This window comes from Macaca nemestrina, chromosome 12 (genome assembly GCF_043159975.1).
Source record: "Macaca nemestrina isolate mMacNem1 chromosome 12, mMacNem.hap1, whole genome shotgun sequence".
Taxonomy (NCBI): domain Eukaryota; kingdom Metazoa; phylum Chordata; class Mammalia; order Primates; family Cercopithecidae; genus Macaca; species Macaca nemestrina.
The window spans coordinates 112,385,088-112,394,985 of NC_092136.1; positions in this window are offsets into that span (position 1 = coordinate 112,385,088).

The following is a 9,898-nucleotide window of genomic DNA, read 5'->3' on the forward strand; positions in this document are numbered from 1 at the left end:
ATACTCCGCTTAAAAAAAAGAGATATTATAGAATATTATACACACTGTTCTGCATTTTTCCTTTTGCATTTAACATTTTGGAGATTGTTCCGTATTAATACATATAGGTCTTCTTTCTTTTTCTTTTTGTTTTTTTTTTTTTTTTGAGACAGTCTCGCTCTATCACCCAGGCTGGCGTGCAGCGGCTCGATCTAGCTCACTGCAGCCTTCGCCTCCTGGGTTCAAGTGATTCTCCTACCTCAGACTCCCGAGTACCTGGGGCTACAGGCATGTGCCACCATGCCTGGCTAATTTTTGTATTTTTAGTAGAGACAGGGTTTCACCATGTTGGCCAGGCTGGTCTTGAACTTCTGGCCTCAAGTGATCCGCTGGCCTTGGCCTCCCAAAGTCCTGGGATTACAGGCAAGAGCTAGGGTGCCTGGCCTGCTTGATTTTTTTAATGGCTACATTAGATTCCATTTTATTAATGTATAAGAATGTATATAATTAGATTCCTATTAATATGCATTCTGATTTTTTCTTTTGCTACTGTAAATAATCTGACAGTAAACATCCTTGTATACACTATCTGATAAATTTTTAGATGTGGAATTTAAGTTTTGTTTATTTTTTCATAAGTTATTGGGGTACAGGTGGTATTTGGTTACATAAGTAATTTATTTAGTGGTGATTTGTGAGATTTTGGTGCACCCATCACCCGAGCAGTATACATTGCACCATATTTGTAGTCTTTTATCACTCAGTCCCTTCACACTCTTCCCCCAAAGTCCCTAAAGTCCATTGTATCATTCTTATGCCTTTGCATCCTCATAGCTTAGCTCCCACATATCAGTGAGAACATACAATGTTTGATTTTGCATACCTGAGTGACTTGACTTAGAATAATAGGCTCCAATCTCATCCAGGTCTGGAATTTAAAATTTTGACAGATATTGCCAAGCTGTCATCCAAAGAGGTTGTACTGTTTAGAATTCCTAAGAGCAGTGCATTAGAGTGCCTGTTTCCCTAGTACATTATCAAACTTACTGTTCTATGCCAATTTAGTAGGCAAAAAATGAAATCTCATTGTGATTTTACTTTGCATTTCCTTTAATGTGAGTGACATTGAACATCCTTTCACATGATTAAAAGTTGGTTGCATTTTTTTTTTTCCTGTAATGTTTTTCATTATTTTTTTCCATTGGGTATTTTCACTTTTTTTCAATTGACTTGTTTAGAACTCTACTTTTATGATGAATATTAATCCTTTGTTATATTTTTTCCTTCCTTACTGCTTGCTTATTTTTACTTGGTTTATGGTATTTTTGTTATGAAGACATTTAACGTTTTATGTTAACAAAGTTTATCCACTTTTTTCATGTCTTCTGGGTTTAGTGTTACGCTTAAAGAAGTCCTTCCTATCAAATTATGTTAAAAAATTATCTTGTGTTTTCTTCTGGTACTCTTATGATTTAGGTTTTTGCATTTCAATATTATATCCATCTGAAATTTATCTTGGTATAAAGAAATGAGGAAGGGATTCTTTTTTTTTCTTAAGATGGCCTAGCTAGTTAGCCCAAACCACATATTGAATAATTAATCTTTTTCACACTGCATTGAAAAGCTACCTCTACATAAAGCAAATTCTTATATATATTTGGGCCTACTTCTAATTTTTTGATTCACTTCTATTCCTTTGGTTATTAATTGTTATGCCAGTAGAAGACAATGTTAACTATGACTTTGTAACATATTTTAATATCTGATAGGGCTAATACCTCATGTTGTGAACTCCAGTCAACTCCAATGGGGACAGGATCAGATTCAAGAGGCCCAAGAAGAGACCCAGAGTCAGTGAGCTAGACATGGGATTTTACTGGGGACATACCTACAGGGAATTGAGCCCAGTGGCGGCGGGGTGGGCAGGAGAACCACAATCATTTGCAAAAGTCATGTAGTTTACATAGCGTTTTCACTCAGTGCCCTCCCCCTAACAACCTTCACCTGTCAACCTTCACTCAAAGCCCAAAACAAAGGGACTCATCTCCACAGGAGTGTGCTGGAGCTCAGATGTTCCTCATAGATAGGAAATGCATCTGGGGATTGGCCACTGCCTGATTCCTTAGCTGGGAACTGTGAACTGTATTCAGGTGAGTCTCATTCTCAGCGGATGCTTAAGTTATTGCTATCAGGTGCGTTTACCATATACCACCCCTGCCCTCCAGTCTACCAGGCTGCTACTCTACCAGGAATATTGTGGCCCTTCTTGCATTTTATTTTTTTATTTGAAATTCACAGTCTGATATGGTTTGGCTATGTCCTCACCCAAAATCTTATCTGGAATTATAATCCCTATAATCCCCATAATCCCTATGTGTCCAGGGAGAGACCAGGTGGAGGTAATTGAATCACGGGGGCCGGTTCCCTCTTTATGTTCTCATGATAGTCAGTGAGTTCTCACGAGATCTGATGGTTTTAGAAGTGTGTGGTAGTTCCTCCTTTGTTCCTGCTCCTTCCTGCCACCTTGAGAAGAAGATGACTTTCTTCCCTTTCACCTTTGGCCATGATTGTAAGTTTCCTGAGGCCTCCCGAGCCGTGCTGAGTGGTGAGTCAATTAAACTTCTTTTCTTTATAAATTACTCAGTCTTGGGTGGTATCTTTATAGCAGTATGAAAACTGACTAATACACAGTTTACCTGAGGACTCTACCCTACCTTTTACTCCTTCCCCAGTTGTTTTGGTATTGATCATGTTGAGTTTACAGGTTAATGCAGGAAAATGAACATTTTTGTAAGGAGTCTTTCTCTCCAAGAAGAGGGACTGTATTTCTGTTTATTTAAATCTTTTATTTTCCTTTACATGGTTATTTAAGTTCACTTCATATAGAGCTTACATATTGCTTGTTAAGTTTTTCTGAAATATATTTTCTTTGGATTGTAATTCTAAATGGGACCTTTTCTTCCATTATATTTTCTGATTGGTATCTATTTCTAGATAAGCTATTGAATTTTGTATATTAATTTTGTAAGCAGTTATTACAATCTTATTGCTTGGTTACTTTTTAAGTGGATTCTCTTTGGTTTCCTAAATATACAATTATAATATTGGAAAGTTACAATAATTTCTCTCCTTCTGTCCAATTTTAATCTTCTGTTTCTTGTGGTTTCAAAAAGGCAGCAAAATTATGGGGTTTTATTATAAGATGTTCTTCCAGCCTGACTTGAAGAATGATCAGGCATCTGTATCAGGAGTCTTGACTGCCGAACCCCTAGTAAGACATGGTAGAAAGAAGATGTTATAAGAAAGGCCTTTGGCTCCAAACTGCTGGGTTCAAATACTAGCTCCACCGTTTGTGAGCTGTGTGACCTTAGGCAAGTTATGTAAACTTTCTGTGGCTCAGTTTATTAATTTATAAAATAATAGGATCTACCTCATAGGATGTTATGAGGATTAAACAAGTCAATGTGAAAGTACTTAGTGAAAGTACTTACGTGAAAGTACTTAGTAGTGTCATTGGCATATGGAAAGCTGGAAAGCGTTAAAGTGTTGGTTAATATTGTCAATAGAACTAATAGTCATAGATACTCTGGCAAAGTTTAACTCTACAAAAATCTATAAAATATTTACTAGATCCTTAAACCTTTAAGAATCGCCAAACTCCTCAGCATTTTTCCTTAATTAAAACTGGTTCTCTATAAGGAATCTGATAAGCTTGATAAACTTATTTACATTAAGGCATACATGACCTCTAGATCTTAAAATAGTGTCCTTCTTTTCGTGGAGACTTTTCTTGGACTGGAGGCAAAGCCTGAAGAAACGAAGCATTCCAGAGGGACCAGCTCCCCCTGAGAAGCCAGTTGACATCAGAGGTTTGGTGATCATTCTGTAATTCAACAGCTGTTAATGACCAGGTGCACCAAATGACACAAAGATAGTAAGACTGTTTCCTGCATTGAGGAACACAGTCCAATACATGAGATAGATGCTCATACAACTAACATTTGCTTTGCAGGTGTCTCAGTTTGTTTTAGACACTTTGGGAGGACCAGCTCAACAAACCATTAGGGATCTCTTTGTATGAGGCAACAAACTGTCTGAGGGTTTCACCCTATGGCAAGAGTTTGAGGTATGAGAACATGATTCCAGGGAAGAGGTGAGGAATAATTTCAGTGTCTGCCACTCAACAATCACAGATACCATTTATTGAGCTCTTGTTACGGACTAGATCCTTTAGCGATGTTATTACCTCATTTAATCCTCTAAACCCCCCAGAAGAATGCATTAGGGGCTTCATTTAGCAGTTAAGAAAACAAAGGTCCAATGCGCTGAAATCCTTGACAAGGCTAACCAAGTGGTAAATGGCAGAACTGGGATTTGAACTGCTGACTGTCTATCATGTTACCATGCTTCATTCTGTTGTCTTCTAACTTAGTTCACATGGGCTTATGCCAGATTTCTAAGTGAGGGGGCTGTACTAGTGGGGGAGTAAGAACTGGAAATGCTCATTGGCTCAAATCTGAGACATCAATGCTTAATTCTACTTTGTAGCTCATGTTGAGTTAGCCTGCTAAGGTTATGTAGGTTGTTCACTGCATAAGGGCACCTAGCTGAAGGGGCTGAAATCCAGCCTGAGCTGCACTTGACAAGGACAATTTGGTGGGAGCTGCATGCATGAGAAAGGGCACACCTCTTTCCAGTTCCTACCATGGTGATGTCTGGAATAACTGCAGCCCTGACTCAGAAAGCAGCACACCTAGGGGTTATTACTACTTTCCTCACTTGGGGTGGCCACTGGAGCACAGAAATGACACATTGCCGAGGGCAGTGGACCAAATAGCTTTCAGGTATGTCTAGGGATGACTGTTCTGCCCCAGGCTCTGTAAATGAATTCGTTGGTTCATGAATCCCTGCTTCTGGCATTCTCACTCAAACTCCCCCCTCTCCCTCCCCACAACAGGTTAGGAGTAAATTCAAGGCTGTGATCTTACCCAGGAAACATGGGAAATAAACCAGAGAAAGCTGCTGAGTGATGTTGTTGAGTGGTTGTGGGGGACACGCAAGTTATATTCCCATCCTTAGAATAAACCCAATGATGTGGGAGGGCAGAGGAGGGGAGCTTGCCCAGAGGAGGTGACAGGAGAGCTTGGCCTTGAAGGGTAGGAAGGTGTCTCCTAGGCAGAAAAGGAGTGGCTGGCATGGGCACCTTCAGGGGCAGGAGGGGAGGTGGTGAAATGGACCAGCAAACCACCTCGTTTTTTCAGAGAAAGTCCAGTGGTAGGTAGCCTGGCCTCAAGCAAATGTCTTGCTTCCACCCGCCCTGGGGCAGAGGCTGGGAGATGTGGGAGAGCAGCCCACTTGGCTCAGAGGGCAGCCTGCCCTGCAGACAGAGCCCTGGTGACTGGCTTTCAGGCCCAGCGTGGGAAGGCCCCGGGAGGTACATGAGGAAGTGGGGACATTAGCATGAGAGCAGGAAACGTTTCATTCACAGACGCTGTGGATAAATCCCAAAGAGAGAGCTGGCAGAAGAGGGAGCTTTTTTAAGTTTAAAGAAAAAAAAAATAATAATAAAAGGTCCGTAAATCAGAAGGCTCTGACAAGCTACCCAGGAAATACGCAATTACAGAGCAATCAGCCAGTGCAGAGATCTCAGCATAGCCTATTGTGTGTACCTCTGCTGCTCCGGAGGACAAAAGGAACCAGAACGGCTGGGGATCAAGGCGGACACGCCCACCCCTGGTAGGAGGCGGAGGCAGCCACCGCGTGCAGGAAGGGTCTCCCAGGTGGCCGGACTACCACCAGGGGCGTGTAGGGACAAGGTGCCCTGGGTTCGCCGAGTCAGCCTGGCCAGGGGTAGACACCTTCCTGAAAGGCAAAGGTTAACGTAGATAACGGGGAAGGTGTGTGTTTTGAGGTGGGGGACCCCATGCAGCCAGGTCAGAGCTGCAGGACAGGGCGTCTGCCCCACGGTCAGAGCACTGCCGTGTTACCCGCTCAGGGCTGGGGATTTTTTGGTGTGACTTTGAAAGCCCCGTGCACCGCCTTTTAAGGTGACCTGCAACTTTGCTGTTCCTCTCTGTTTGAATCCTGATCCCTACTTATGGTTACATTAGAAAACTGTTTACAAAAGAAAAAGGAGCCGTGTTGGCTCCTTTTGTCCTCATGGTACCCCGAGGAAAAAGAAAACCGTCGAAGCTAGAGTTCAACAGAGGTGGCTTACATTAGATTTAGGTACACAGAAAAGTTGCGGAGATAGCACAGAGTTCCCATATAGCCCCCACCATTTCTATTAATATCCTTATATGGTACATTTGTCACAATTAATGAACCAATACTGGTATGTTATTTTTAACCAAAACCCATACTTGATTGAGATTTTTTAGAAGTTTTAACCTAAAGTCCTTTTTCTGTTCCCCTATTTCTGATCACATGTTTCATTTAGTCATCACGTCTCCTTAGGCTCTTCTTGGCTGTGCCAGTTTCTCAGACTTTCCTTGTTTTCAGTGACCTTGACAGTTTTGAGGAGTAAGGGCCAGGTATTTTGTAGGTTGTCCCCAACTGGTGTTTGTCTGATGTTTGTCTTGTGATTAGATTGGGGATATGGGTTTTTAGGAGGAAGACCTCAAAGGTAAAACACCATTTTCATCACATCATATCAAGGGTGCATACTGTCAACATGACTTATCACTGCTGATGTTGATCTTGATTGCCTGTGTGAGATAATGTTTGGTAGGTTACTTTTATAGAAGGGGTTACTTCAAGCCCTCATTCTCTTTCCAAACTGTACTCTTTGAAAGGAAGTCACTGTGTGGAGCCCACACTTAAAGATGAAGGAGTTATGCTCTGCTTTCTTGAGTGTGGAGTATTTACATAAACTACTTGGAATTCTTCTTATCCTCCATTTACTTATATCACCATGGACTCATGGATATTTATTTTATGCTGTAGGTTATAATCCAATACTACAGTATTTTCTTGCTCAAATCGTTCCAGCTTTGGTCATTGGATTTTACTTTATTTTTAATTGGTAGTTTGTTTTCTTACTGAGTTTGAAGACTTCTTTGTATATTTTCAATACAAATCATTTATCAGATATGTTTTACAAATATTTTCTGCAAGTCTGTCGTTTGTTTTCTTTCTCTTAACAGTGTCTTTCATAAAGCAGAAGATTTTTAATTTTAATAAAGTCAAACCTAAACATTTTTTTCTTTCATTGTTCTTTTGATGTTTCTAAAAACTCATAATTAAATCCAATGTTACATATTTTCTCCTTTATTTTATTCTAGAAGTTTTAGTTTTGTATTTGCATTTTATATTTAGACCCGTGATTCATTTTGAGTTGATTTTTGAGTAAGACATAAAAATGTCTGGATTCATATTTTGCGTATGTTGAACAGACTATCCCTTCTCCATTGAAAATCAGTTAACTATATTTGTGTGAGTCATTCCCTGGACTCTCTTCTGTTCCATTGATCTTGTGTCTGTTCTTTCACCATGTGCTGTATTGATTATTGTAGCTTTACATTAAGTTTTAAAATCAGGGAATGTGAATCCTCCACCTTTGTCCTTCATCAGCATTGTGTTAGTTATTCTAGTTTTTTGCCTTTCAACATGTGTTAGCCTGCTCAGGCTGCCGTAATAAAATAGCATAGACTGGGTGGCTTAAGCAACAGAAATTTATTTTCTCACAGTTCTGGAGGCTGGAAGTCTGAGATCAGGGTACTAGCATAGTTGGCTTCTGGTGAGGACTTGCTTTCTGGCTTGCTTGCAACTGGTCTCATCCTCGTTGTATCCTCACATGGCAGGGAGAGCAAGCTCTTTGGTGTCTCTTCTTATAAGGACACGGATCCTATCAGATTAGAGCCTTAAGTTTATCACCTCCTTTAACCTTATTAATTCCATAAAGGACCTGTCTGCAAATAGTTACATTGGAGGTTAGGACTTCAATATATAAATTTGGGGGCAAGGAACACAATTCAGTTCATAGCACCACATATACTTCATAATTGACAAGTTTGTTGATATCTACAAAATAGCTTGCTGAGATTTTGGTTGGAATTACATTGAATCTATAGATCAAATTGGGAAGAACTGAAATCTTAACAATATTGAGACTTCCAATCTATGAACATGGACTCTCTATTTATTTAGATATTCTTTGACATCTTTCATCAGTACTGTTTTTAATATTTCTTGCAGGATAGGCCTATTGGCAACAAATTCCCTCACATTTTTTGTCTGAGAAAGTTTTTATTTCTCCTTTGGTTTTGGAGGATAATTTCATTGGATATACAATTCTAGGTTGGTGGCTTTCTTCTTTGAACACTTTAAATATTTCACTTATTGTCTTGTTTTTGCGTGGTTTCTGATGAGAAGCTCTTTGTAATTCTTACCTTTGTTCTTCTATAGGTAAGGCTTGTTTTTCTTCCTTTGGCTTCTTTTAAAAGTTTTGTCTTTGGTTTTCTGCAATTTGAATATGATAATACCTAGGGCTTTTCATCTGTTTGTCATATCTGATGGTGACTTTGTTCCTTCATGCTGAGCTTTTTCTTGACTTTTGGCATGGCCTGTAATTCTTTGTTGAAAGATAGCCGTGATGTATTGGATAATAGGAACCGAGGTAAATAGGTCTTCAGAGTAAAGATTTATGTTAATGTGACTAGAAGTTGGACTATATTTAATGTTTGCTATAGCTAAGATACCAGAGGCTTCGGATTCCTCTGTTGTCCTTGTTTTTTTCTCCTATTGACTTTAGGCTTTCCTAGCTGTTTCTTCTCAGAGTTTGTGTCTTCCAGTGATTTCAGCTGTAATCCACCATTATTATACTGAAGTCCTGTTGGTGTGGTGGTAAGGTGTGAAGGAAGGGGACCATCTATAATCCTATGATTGAGTCTCAGTCTTTTGCTATGCTTGTATCTCAGGGCTGTGACCTTTGCAAGTGTTTCTCTGGTGCTATAGCTTTGTTTTTTGTTTGTTTGTTTGTTTGTTTGTTTCCTTCTAGCTCCTTACTCTCTACTCTGCCTCCAACATTCCCAGTCTATTTTCTCGAAGCCCTGTCCCCTGTTGACTACATGTTTTCCCATTTAGGTGGGACAGAAACACTGAAGTGGGGTGAAGTGGGAGGAATTTCTTCCCTCCAGCTGGAATATGGCTCAGGTAATGTCTTTTTCCTTTGAGAGCAGGTCCTTGTTGTGGAGAAGGCTCTGGTTTTATTTCACGATAATTAATCTACCTCTCCTCCTGCCAAAGCTATCAGAGGGTTCCTGGAGGTATGTGGGGGCTCCCCTGTGACTGTGGCCCCAGGAATTTCTCATTCTTAAGCTACTTGATGCACAGCTTCCAGCAATTTGTCAAACTTTCTATTTAATCATTCCTACCAGATTATAGTTTCAGTCACTTCTGTTGCATGTAAGCAGATCATGTCTTGCTGGGTACATCTGTCTCTCCAGATTTGGAAATTGTAGTTTTCCCTGTGACCTCAGTTATCTGATGGGGCCAAGAAGTCATTGATTTTTAAAAAAAATTATCCAGCCTGTTCTTGTTATAAAGGTGGGAGTGATGATTTTCAGGCTTTTTATATGCCAGAGTAGAAATCAGAAGTCCCCAACACGGTTTTTATGAGAATTCGTACATATAGAAGGTCTTTTAAAACCACACCCTATTTTACGGGTCTTGGCTGATTTAATAAGTGGGGTTAGCTTCAGGGCAGGTGGGAGAAAGAAAAGTTTTCTGTGGATGCCTGGCCATCACTGGCTTCAAGAACATAATATCCTTTAAGTGGGAGGTGACAAAACCGACATAAAGAGAAATAAAAAGAGAAAACTGAGATAGAGAGATGTTGTTTCCCTTGTTTACCACCTTGTCCTGCTTTCTCATGCCATTGCTATTCTATTAGTTACTTCCCTGGCTTCCAGAAACTCAA